General features: G+C 38.3%; 1 long non-coding RNA gene across 1 annotated transcript in view; it reads left to right on the forward strand.

Annotated features, from left to right (window-relative positions):
- LOC127484148 (uncharacterized) overlaps positions 1 to 13,303 on the forward strand; it is a 200,224-nt gene that overhangs the window by 129,392 nt on the left and 57,529 nt on the right. The window contains exon 3 of the long non-coding RNA XR_007910914.2: positions 8,625 to 8,713. This is a non-coding gene — a long non-coding RNA (uncharacterized lncRNA). The remainder of the gene's footprint in view (positions 1 to 8,624; positions 8,714 to 13,303) is intronic.

Here is a 13,303-nt window from a genome sequence, read left to right on the forward strand (position 1 = left end):
GGTTTTACAAGTTAACAGTTCATAAAGATATAAAAATTCTATTCAATATATTATATATTCCAATCATTCTGGATAATGGTCCATTCACTCATCATTTCAGTGGACATTTATTGAGCCCCTAGTGTGTCACAGATCTTGTAGTGCGTACAGAATTAGAAGTTTCTTACCTCAATAAATTTATTCTTAGAGCAACATAAATCTGAAGCTGCATGTACAAATGTAAAATTCAAATATAATGAGAGCTGTGAAAAATAAGGGATTCAGGGGGAATAAAGTATTAAACAGAAGAAAGGTCTTTTGCATAGGTAAGGTACAGAGAATCAGGAAATTTTTCTATTTGCTGCATATTACATTGTATGGGGAGATTCCTGAAATATTCACAAATTATGACTATGTCTAATGCATTTTCCCTGTCAGATGATGTAATTCATCCTCTGTCTCTTCTCTTTTTTTTTTTTTTTATTTATGACAGGCAGAGTGGACAGTGAGAGAGAGAGACAGAGAGAAAGGTCTTCCTTTGCCGTTGGTTCACCCTCCAATGGCCGCTGCGGCTGGCGCACTGCACTGATCCGATGGCAGGAGCCAGGTATTTATCCTGGTCTCCCATGGGGTGCAGGGCCCAAGACTTGGGCCATCCTCCACTGCACTCCCTGGCCACAGCAGAGAGCTGGCCTGGAAGAAGAGCACCTGGGACAGAATCCGGCGCCCCAACCGGGACTAGAACCTGCTGTGCCGGCGCCGCAAGGCAGAGGATTAGCCTAGTGAGCCGCGGCACCGGCTCTGTCTCTTCTCTTAGTCACATTTTAGTGTCAATCTTTTCCCTAAAGAAGAACCAACAATTACTACATTGATAGACACTTTGCCTGTGGCATGGCTATTGTCCTATGTCTTGAGATCAATTTGTTTGCCTTTAGGAAAAGGATAAACTTTTTCTAAAGCAAAGCCATAACTTCTTTGATCCTGGTATCAAACTCATCTATCAAGTCTTAATAATTGTCTAATTTCTCCTCAATTTCTTTACAACATGTATTGTTAGCCAAAATTTACTAAACATCCCATAAGGAATATTAGAGTTGGAAGACTGATGAATAGTGGTAATTTGACATAATAATAGTGATTTAAATAAAAACTTAAAAGAATGATATAGGTAAAACTATACAAAAATATAGTTTATGAAGCAATTTTGTACACACTATATTTTTGAGCCTCAGGAATCTCCATGAAAGGGGTTCCAGCTCTGAATGTACATCAGAATCAGTTAAACAATGTATCTTGGAGTCCCACCACTGACTAAATGAATCAGAATCTTCAAGACAGGAGGTCCTGGAATAAAAAATTTAAAAATTGCCTGGTGTTTATGAAGTAAGGTTAGATTTCATGAATTACAAAGTGGCTCATATTATTTCTTTATTATAGATATGAAAATGAACAGAAAATGTTTATGAAATCATGTCTTCCCAATTTAGGGTTCCTTAAATTTTCCAATACCAAAGCCTCTTTTATGACAAATTTTGCTAACTTCTTTATGATCTTGAAGTTCATGCATAATATACATCTAAAACATAATGTAAGAGTTTTGTGTAGAATGCGACTTCTGGTTAAGATTCAGAAGAATGTGAAAGAACTTCATCACCACCAGTAAAATAAAAAAAGGAACAACAAAAATATCACATATTTAAAAAAAACATTGAAAAAACTGTTGACCCAACAGGCCATTCTACTTTAATGGAACAAAATGAATAGAAAACCTAAATTAAAATTTTTCATCAAGGGACTTAAAAGTTGCTGAAATTAATAAGTTAAACTATAGTCAATTTACAAATCAAATTTTTCGTTCAGATAGTTTAATATGTTCCACAAAGGCTTAAGATGAAAAAAAAAAACCATATCTATGCTGGTCAAACTGCTGAAAACTCACTCAAAAGGAATAAAAAGGACCACAGAAAAGTAGAAAAATTATAGATGAGAAATAAATGATAGCTGATTTCTCAAAGGAAATAGATTACAGAAGATAACAAAATGACATCTTTGAAGTACTGAGAAGAGAAAATTTCACTTAGAAATTTAATTCCAGCAAAAATACATTTCAAAAATGAAGGTAAAAGAAGAAAATGTTGCATAAATGATGATTGAGATAATTTATTGCCAGTACCCATGTATATAAAGAATGTTATAAGACGTTTTGAAAATCTCGGCAATTCAGTTAAAAAATGGTCAAAGGACCTAAATAGATAATTCTCAAAAGACAAAATAAACATGGTCAACAAACAAATGAAACATCAGTAACCATTAGGGAAATGCAAATCAAAACCACAATGAGATACCACCTCTGCCCTGTTAGAATAGCTGTTATCCAAGAGACAGAGTAACAAATGCTGGCGAGGATGTGGAAAAAGGGGAACTCTTATGTAGTGTTGGTGTGAATATAAGTTAGTGCAGCCACTGTGGAAAACTGCATGGAAATTTCCTTAAAAACTACAGCTACATTTGTCATATGATCCAGCAATCTCACTACTGGGTATACACTCAAAATATATGGACACGCCTTATGAATACCTGCAGCACCATGTTTACAGCAGCACTATTCACAATAGCCAAATATGGAATCAAAGTGTCCATCATCAGATGAATGAATACAGGAAATATGAGATACACAGCCCCCCCCCCCCACTGAAATACTATTCAACTACAACAAAAGAATTGAATCATGCCATTTGCATCAAAACAGATACAACTTGAAGACATCATGTTGAGTGAAAAAAGCCAAACACAGGAAGACAAATACTGCATGTTCTCCCTTTTATATGAGAGCTAAACTTGAAAAAATCCAAAATACAAAAAAAGAAGAAATGTCTATATCAGTATTGCTGAAAATACATTTTTGTCAAACTGTTTTACATCTTTGTGAAACCAATGGTTAAGAATGATATACCACTATAGTTTTTTGTTTTGTTTTGTTTTTTGACAGGCAGAGTGGACAGTGAGAGAGAGAAAGAAAGGTCTTCCTTTACCATTGGTTCACCCTCCAATGGCCACCGCGGCCGGCGCGCTGTGGCCGGTGCATCACGCTGATACAAAGCCAGGAGCCAGGTGCTTCTCCTGGACTCCCAAGCGGGTGCAGGGCTCAAGGACTTGGGCCATCCTCCACTGCACTCCCGGGCCAGAGCAGAGAGCTGGCCTGGAAGAGGGGCAACCGGGACAGAATCTGCTGCCCTGACTGGGACTAGAACGCAGTGTGCCAGTGGCACAGGCGGAGGATTAGCCTATTGAGCCATGACACTGGCCAATACCACTATAGTTTTAATGATCAGTGATTATCTTAAAATTTCCTATATGTGAGTGAAATGGTTGTATTTTCATTTGATTATTGTTTATAGCCCTTGCTATTCCTGCTGAATTATGGTCTTTTTACTTTTTATGTGTTGAACTCTTTATTTAGTGGAACATTACATCTTTGTCTATAATGCCAATCAAAAAATATTATCTCAAAAATTGGAAGGAAAAAATTACATTTTTACAATTGTATCTATGAACTACATTGGGTATGTCTTATTGTATAAATATCAAGTTGACCTGAGAATTTGAGAATTGTGTAATAGTAATTATGCATTTGCTGTGACCCTGAAATTCCAGTGTATTAATCAATTCCTTTGAAAATAAAATTTGTGTGTTTTTTTCCATAAAGTATATTTCTCATGGCCTCTAAAAAACCCTTCAAAGGCATGGATTTAAAATTTTGGGGGCCAGACCTTTTCATGAACTTTTGGAAGAGATAAAAATTAATATATAATTAATACAAAATTTGATTAAAAAATGATGAACAATATCAGTTTTCAAAGAGAAACATTACTCTTGATTTCACAGATTTTAAACAAGAATTATTAATATACTTATGCCAATAAATTTCATCTAGAGGAAATTAACCAATCCCATAACACAAAAAAAATCCAGAAGTGAACTCTTCCATCTGCTGGTTTATGCCACAAAGGGCTACAACAACTGTGCTAGGTCAGGTTGAAACCAAGAGCCTGGAATTCAAACTGGGTCTCCCAAGAGAGTGTCAGTGACCCAAGTACTTGAGTCGTCATCATCTTCTGCGTCTTAGAGCAGAGTTGGGCTCAACCCAGGCACTCTGATAAGGGAAGCAGGCATCCTAACTGGCACTGTTACTGCTAGGTCACCGTCTTTGCTGCCTGTCAGGGTGTACATTAGTGGGAGGCTATAACTGAAATTGGAGCCAAGACCTGAACCCAAGTAGCTGGATATGGGACACAGCTGTCTCAAGCAGTGCCTTAACTGCTATGCCAAACATCCAGCTCCATCCTTTTGTAGGCATGTTTTGTCACAGGATACGGAGAACATCAAGAATGAGAGATGTAAGTTGGGCCTATTAAGATTTAAATCACCTTTCTTCAAATGGGGCTGTTAAGAAAATAAAAAGGCGGCTGGCGCCTTGGCTCACTTGGTTAATCCTCCACCTGTGGCGCCAGTACTCCAGGTTCTAGTCCCAGTTGGGGTGCCAGATTCTGTCCCAGTTGCTCCTCTTCCAGTCCACTGTGGCCTGGGAGGGCAGTGGAGGATGGTCCAAGTGCTTGCGCCCTGCACCCGCATAGGAGACCAGGAGGAAGCACCTGGCTCCTGGCTTCGGATCAGCGCAGCTCTGGTTGTAGTGGCCATTTGGGGAGTGAACCAACGGAAGGAAGACCTTTCTCTCTGTCTCTCTCTCTCACTGTCTCACTCTGTTTGTCAAAAAAAAAAAAAAAAAAAAAAAGGCAAACCACAAACTCGGACACATTATCTACAATATCTGTATCTGGAAACAATACCTTAATTATAACTTGAGGAGAATAAAATAGTTTCAAGTAAAGTATGTGTTACAGTGCCTAAATGAAGTGGTCAAAAGCTAACAGAGAATCATTCTCATGGGACAGGTGGTAACATTCAGAATGACACCAGGAAGACAGTTAATTCTGTGATTATGATTTTATGAAATAGAAATCAGTCGCTGTAATGCTTTTTTGTTTTTTTAAAAGATCTATTTATTTGAAGGTCAGAGTTACACAAAGAGAAAGAGGTCTTCCATCTGCTGGTTCACTCCCCAGTTGGCCGCAATGGCTAGAGCTGTGCCAATCTGAAGCCAGGAGCTTCTGGGTTTCCTATGAGGGAGCAGGGGCCCAAGGACTTGGGCCATCTTCTACTGCTTTCCTAGGCCATAGTAGAGAGCTGGATCAGAAGTGGAGCAGCCAGGACTCAAACCAGCGCTCATATGGGATACCAGCATTTCAGGTGGCGGCTTTACCTGCTACACCACTGCGCTGGTGCATTGTAGTGCTTTTAAAACAAGGGACTCCTTTTTTTGTTTTTGTTTGTTTCCATGGTAGTTAAATTTCTAGATAGTCAAGATAAAATAAATTATGCAAAATATACTTTGTGTTTTTGTGAAAACAGCTTTGTTCTTGGCTTGGGTTATTAACATTTTTCACCTGCAAGAAAGCCCTATACAATAAATTGAGAAGTTGAGCAGCTTTGGCTCAGCATTGTGGTAAGTGGATATCGCAGCTGCTTGTGACTCCCAGTCCCATACTGGAGCACTTGAGTTGCAGTCGTAGCTGCTGTTCTCTGAATCCAGCACCCTCCTAATGAACCTGAGAAAGCAGAAGAAAATGGCCCAAGTACTTGTACCCCTGCAACCATGTTGGAGACCAGCATAGAGTGAACCCTGGCCATTGCAGACATTTGGGGAGTGAACAAGTGGATGGAAGAGCTCTCTCCCTCTCTGTCACTCTGCCTTTCATATAAATACATAAATCTTTAAAAAGTTTAAGGAGATCTAATACTTGATGTGAGACAATCCAACTCATCAAATACCCCAACTAGTAAACACTGCTATGGTTCCTTTATCATATGAAAAAAAAATTCCCCTACAATTTTGTAAAATGTTCCCTGGGGGCACTGCCCTCTCTGAAAGAAACCACCATTCTATTAATGCAGGGAAGAAAACAGAAAATAAAGATTTTCTGGCTTGAGGAATATCTGAATGGCAAATTCTCTGTTCCATTTGCTCTGCTTCCTACAGATGAAAGGATAAACAAAGGTCTACCTGTTTCCGTGTTTTAAAATATTGACTTATTTTAGAAATAAGAGATGTACCATTAGCAAAATGATGGAGACCACCTTTCCTGAATGTTATGCCTGGCACATATAAAGAAGCTAGCAGCTGCTTCCTTGGTTGGTAGCCAGTAAAAGCTGACAAACTGAATACATTCAGCCTTGAGAGTGAAGGAAATATATTTTCAGAGGAGCCAGGTCAAAAGCTTGGCACTGCTGTGCAGTGGTGCAGTTGGCACAACCTTTCAGCACAGCCACTTGAGTCCCACCCGTTGCTTTAAGCGAACGGCACCTGAGCTCTGCTCCATCTCCTAGTTTGAAAAGTACCCCTGGAGCGTCTGGGACTCAAGAGCACAGAGTCCTTGCTTTCCAGAGCAGCCGCCTCTTGAGAAGATCTGGGATCAGGGTCCCTTTTGTCTCTGTGGTTTGGTCATCAACATAAATCTCACATTTGCCATTTCATGTTTATTTGGCATGAATAAGCCAGCTAAAAGTCTGAGGGCCTTTCCGTTAGGCTTACAGTAGCGTTCATGATTTTGGTACAAAGCACTAAGGCTCCAATCTCAACGCAATGCAGCCTCTGTTTTGAGAAAAAAGGCAAAGCAGACAACTTCAGAAATTCACTGTATGTTATTCTAACTTCAGCCACCATTTTGAAAATAAGACTTGTGGTTGGAACCTTCATCAGCAGACCCTGTAATAAGAAAGGTGACTTGTTCTGAGGTTGTGTTCTTGGAGTTTTGCAGATATTAAGTCTCAGTACTATATGTCCGACAGAGTTGAGCTAGCAATTGAACAGTTCCAAATGGTGGTGAAAACTCCTTTTTATTTCATTCCATCTGGAACCACATGCAAAAGAGTTGATTTGAAAATTCCATTCATGTGGCTTTTACTAACAAGAGCACCTTCATTCCCCTTGTACATTGAAAACCTATTCACAGTGGCGTTGAAAGTCAGGGCAAGAGGGGTCCATGAAGTATCACTTAGTGTACCATCTAAATAGATACATAAATTTTCTCTGCAGTCTACCACAATGCCTAAACCAAACTCCCTCTTTTTGAAAAAATGTCAGACTTATAAGCAGGGAAGGTCTTTTGAGATCCTGATAGAAACAGAACCCAAAGTATGAGTCTCCAGATCCTACACTTCTTTTTTTCTGGCACCTACGTCCTGAGCTCCTGTTTAAATGTGCTTTTCATGCTCAATGTCCATTCTACTTTGCCCAGGAATCAGTTAACATTCTTATTAAACACTGACTTCCAGAGCTAAACATACTTCTTCCCAGTGTTTTCTGGTCAGCTGTTGATAAAATGGGATTTTCACGATTCTCTTTTTCTTTGGTTGACCAGTATTCATTCCTTTTAGTTTGTGTGGCAATTATTTGCTTAAAGAGGGCCTCGTAATTCAACAGAAAAATGTTAAAGCTAATTTAACTTTGAAGGGACATCTACCACAAATTTCTGCCATTTTTTGCCTATGAGTCCCCTACCAGTTACGCGAAGAGGGGTTGCTAGGGAGAAGTGGGGGATGACTTTCTTTATGGTACAGAAGACTAATTTCAGCCTTCAGATCTTTAGCAGACATCCATTGTCAACCAAGGCTGTGAGAGGTTAAAAATACTGTCAGAATGTGACCAAATATCAGAATAAAAATGTACCCATCATTTATGTCTTATTAGGTAACCTCATCCTTATGAGATGGCTATCATTGTATACCCCACAGGAGACCACTTTTGCTAATGGTATCATTCAATAAAGTTGGGTTAGCAAATGGATCTTTGCTTCTGTCATGCTGCGAAGAACTGTGACCAGATTAGAACATCCTAAAAACTTAAATATAGGCAATTTCTGTAAATCTTGGTTTGCTGTAGATAAAGCATACCTACATAGGAGAAAAGTTACCAAATGAAATTAGATTACTAAGTCCTAGTCTTTAACTTTGCACCAAAACTATTTCTGTCATTGTGTGGTATGTGCCAGAATGCCTCAGGATTAAGAATTGTGTATGCATGTTTTTTTATTAACATTTTCTGCTCTTTTAACTATTGGAAATGAGACAGAGTGTAGCTCATCATCATCTTCAGTATGTATCCAATTATCTTAACTGATTAGTGAAGGCTTTACAGCTTTTTATTCCTCCTTTGTAATGGGTTTGTTTATATTCTGAGGCATACACATAGTTATATTTTCTTGAATACACTCATGTTCTACATGACAACGTCTTGATGAATGGTGGGCTCATACACAATGGTGGTTCTCAAAGATTAAAAGGGAGCTGAAAAATGCCTATCATCCAGTGACATTGTTGCTGTCATACTGTATTACTCATTTGTTTATGGTTATATAAACAAACCTTCACTGCTGGTTGTATAAAAATATAGCACATGCAATTATGTACAGTACATAATATTTGATAGTGATAAATGATTGCTATTGGTTCATGTATATTTGCCATACTTTTTTTTATTGTTTGAGAGTACTCCTACTTAGAAAAAATGCTTTGTTTTTCTTTGATAGCAGCGGCCTCATACATCTTGTGTTTTCCTTGTCTCCTGGTTGCATCCAGAAGCCATGTGGAGTGATAAACTTACACCTTCTAGGATTATGTAAGTACATTCTGTGTCTGCACAAGGGAAAAATTGCCTACCAGCACATTTCTCAAAATACATCCCTGTCGTTAAGAGATGCATGACTGTGTATATACCCTTGGAAAATATATTATTTTGCTTTGTGTTTGTTTTTAATTTACATAGATAGTATTATACTGTAAATCCAACTTTAACAGTTTAGTCAGTTTTGACAATGTTTTTAAAATCTATTAACATCATTTATATGTGCATCTGGTTTGTTGTTTCTTTGAGCTGCATAGCATTCTATGCTATACAACTGCCCCATTTAATTTTTCATTCTAGAAATAGACATTGAGCAAATCTCTTTTTGCTATCATTATAAACAATGCCACTGTGAGCATTCTTGGATGCATACCTTTCTGAATTTCTGAGAGAAATTCAAGAATGTGGGATGACCTAGTCATAAAATACACAAATGTGTAACTTTCCCGAACACTGCTGTTCTACATTTCAGCCTGGCTGGATCAGCTCTTTGTAGTTCCAGTACGCAGCACACCAGTGTTCAGATCCATAGTTCCCCGACATTAGATATTAATCGTCTTTCTAAGTTTTGTCATCCTGATGGGTATACATTGATTTTTCATTGTTGTTTTAATTAGCACTTTACTAGTAATTGTAATTTGAATTGGAGTATCTTACCTGGCATTGTTATTGTTAGTCAGGTGGGCTTCCTCTAAATTTCTAATGTACTTCTTTTTTTTTCATTGTCAAGACTTTTTTTTTTTTTAAATTCTAAGCATTGTTTGCTAATCATTTTTTAAGGTTGCAAATATCTGCTGCCAGTCTTTCTGTATGCTCTTATTTTAGAGTCCTTTAGGAAATCCATGATTTTATTTTACTCATCTATTTTACCCCCTTACAGTCTTTTGAAAAATTATTTCCAGTGACTTCCCTATAAACTTGGTAAAATATATATATTCTGTCACATTTTCTTTTGTACAATTATGGTCTAATCTTTAAATTTGGATATCTAATCAGTGTTCAGTTGGCATGTGATCAAAAAGTAAAATCTCAACTCCATTTTCCTCCATATGGTGAACTAGTTTTTCATAATATCAACTAAACAATGCCAACCTTCCTCATTGATTTGTGGGATTATCTTCGTTGTATAAAATTTTCTGCATGTGCAGGGGTCTATTTCTTAAATGGTGTTTCATTAATCTAGTCTAAATCTATTTTCCGTTTTTATCAATATTGTATCTTTTTAACAATTTAAATTTCTTTTAACACATGGCCTAGCAATATGTGTTAATATTGCTAGTCTTCTTTCTTTTTCAAAGTTGACTTAGCTGTGCTTCAGTTTTGCTTCTATATACATATTACACATGCACTGTAAAATGAGTTTATTTAATCCCATAGTGTATATGTTCTATTGCTAGTGTGCTGAATTTACGTATTGATTTGAAAGAGAATTGAAGTCTATTCTGTATTAACTATCCCATGCATAAACATCAGGTATCACTCACTTTGTCTGAATTGTCTTCAATGTCCTTCAGTATTCTCTAGGACCTTTCCTCTGAAAGGCTTAAGGCATTCATTATTGGGTTTGTTCCTATGCACCTTACATGTTTATTCCTGTTATTAATAACAGCTCACTTTGAAACTGAGCACATATTGTTAAGTGAATCTGGTAAGTCACTTCTCTGAAAAGATCAGTCATGTGTTTTTGCTGAATTGTCTGTTGTCCCCCAAATCAGTCCCCCTGTCTAATGCTGGAGACTGTTCTTCCCCGAATCTCCTTTTAACGAGAGAGATACATAGGAGATGGGGAGATGGAAGTAAAGCAGGAATTACTCTCTGTAGGTCATGGTAGACAAACAGGGTTGGGGGCACTCAGGCATTTAACCTTTCCACACACTCCTTCATTACATTCTAACCTTGGTAAATAGATACATGGGCGATTTAAGCTTTTCTGGCTTTTCATCTGTGCTAGTGCTTCAGTTCCTTCTTTTAAGACCTCCACTCCCTTAGCAACACTCGGATTTATCTGAGTTTCATTTCCTACATCAAACCCCCTCTTTTGTACATGACAGTGACTGGTTTCCTGACCACCTGGTTCACATACACAAAAAGCTTCTTAACTTCTCTGATAATTAGGAACACAACATTTGCAGTAACTGAATTGCCAACATGTTGGCCAAAGTATGAAAACAGACTCTTATCTGATGCTTACAAGAAATAAAAAAGTAATCCCTCTAGGGAGCAGTTTGTCCAAAATCCAGGAGAGATGATGTTGCATGTCCCTTTCCTGGCAACACTTCCCTGAGGTGCATACCTGAGTGAAACTCTGGCACAACTGACCAGGAGACCCCTGTAATAATACACATGGGAGTATTTGGGAAATATCAATAAATTGGAAACAACCTATATGTAATCTAGGGGAAAATAAATCCATATATTGTGCTGTATTTGTACCATACACCATTGCTATGTGGTGAAAATGGATTAGAGCCAGGTTGTCTAATGTAGCTGTGGCTCACATGTATAAGAAAGAGTGAAGAAAGGAAATTGTAGGGACTTGTGTCCATTACAATTTATATAAAATCCCCAAATGTTCCAAAATAGTAAGCATTATTTAGGAATGCATAGTCATGTAGTGCAGTGTGGAGACATTCATGGAAAATTTAAATACCTAATTTGCTGTGAAAGTTACCAGCAGTGAGGGAGAAGGACTTGATTTCAGTTGTGGGAGTACACATGGGCTTTAAGAGTACCAACCACATTTTATTGCTTAAGTAGGTGGTAGATAATGGATACTTTATTATTTAAAATAATTTTGTATGTCTAAGCCTTTCATGATCAAAAACTCCTCAGTTTAAAAAAAAAGAAACCCGTTTCTGGAACTAGACTCATAGTGCTCTTTGCAGCCTGCCTGAGGGGACATTTTTAGGTGCATTTTTTTTTTCCATACCAGGGGAAAGCTGCTTAGGGATGAATTAATTTCTTTTTCTCCACAAGCTCGTGGATTCCTCCATTGCATGAGTCAGACCTTATTTATCTTTATATCTCCTTAACTCATGCTAATGCTGACTACACAAAACAGTATTTTAAGAATGGATGCATTAATGAATCTGGTGGACTTGATGGTAGAAACTCTGGGTGCGAGACCTCAGATATCTGGGCACTTGTTTTGATAAGTAAGTATTGGCATCACTCCTGTGTTTGTTCTCTCTCTAAAATATTCTCACCTCTCCTCAAGGGCAAATTTGGCCTGTTGCTCTTGAATGATTATCGTGATGTTTTTCCTGCGTTCCATGGAACACCATTGTTCCAGTGAAGTATTAATGGTTGTACTTGGAAAGGTTTCATGGTCAAGTAAGTTTGGAAAACAGAATTTAAAAAGTGAAGAAGATCTACAGAATACCTACAGCTAACATTATATTTAATGCTAAGAAACTGGATGCTTCCAGCCTAGAAATGGGAACAACACATGCCTCACCATTCTTATTTAACATTTTGCTCAAAGTGTTCGCTAGTACTAAGATAATGAAAGAAAATGAGAATACATAGACTAGGAAGGAAGTAAAGTAAGAATTTTACTGGGAAATAAAATTCTGTGTGATTACAAATTGCATGATTGCTTATGCAGAGAACTCAACCAACAAAAATCTGGAAAATGTGAATAAGAGTAATGAGGTCCCAGGTGATAAGGTTAATATGCAGAAGTCAATTGCTTTCTTAAATACTAGTGATGAGCAGTTGGGAGGGAAAATGTTAAATATTATTTACAATAAAAGAACAAAAGAAACAGGTATAAATCAAACAAAATATGTGCAAGGTAAATATTCAGAAAATTATTACTGATGAAGTTTTTTTTTTTTTTTTTTTTTTTTTTTTTTTTTTTTTTGACAGGCAGAGTGGACAGTGAGAGAGAGAGACAGAGAGAGAAAGGTCTTCCTTTTTTGCCGTTGGTTCACCCTCCAATGGCCGCCGCTGCAGCTGGTGCACCGCGCTGATCCTGGCAGGAGCCAGGAGCCAGGTGCTTTTCCTGGTCTCCCATGGGGTGCAGGGCCCAAGCACCTGGGCCATCCTCCACTGCACTCCCTGGCCATAGCAGAGAGCTGGCCTGGAAGAGAGGCAACCGGGACAGAATCCGGCGCCCCAACCGGGACTCGAACCCGGTGTGCCGGCGCCGCAAGGTGGAGGATTAGCCTATTGAGCCACGGCGCCGGCTCTACTGATGAAGTTTAAAACATTAATGTTTTAAATTAATTAGCTAGATTCTATGATACCATGGCTGGCACTGTGGTACAGCAGATTAAGCTACCATCTGCAGCACCGGCATCCCATATGGACCCAAGTTCTAGTCCTGGCTGCTACATTTCCTATCCAGCTCCTTGCTAATGCACTTGGGAAGGCAGAGGAAGATGGCCCAGATACTTAGGACCTTGCACCCATGTGGAGATCTGGATGGGGTTCCTGGCTCCGGCTTCAGCCTGGTCCATCCCTGGCCACTGCAGCCATCTGGGGAGTGAACCAATAGATGAAAGATTCTCTCTCTCTCTCTTTCTGACTTTCAAAGAAATAAATAAATCTTAAAAAAAAGACAGCACTAGGATATCAATA

This window comes from Oryctolagus cuniculus, chromosome 15 (genome assembly GCF_964237555.1).
Source record: "Oryctolagus cuniculus chromosome 15, mOryCun1.1, whole genome shotgun sequence".
Lineage (NCBI taxonomy): Eukaryota > Metazoa > Chordata > Mammalia > Lagomorpha > Leporidae > Oryctolagus > Oryctolagus cuniculus.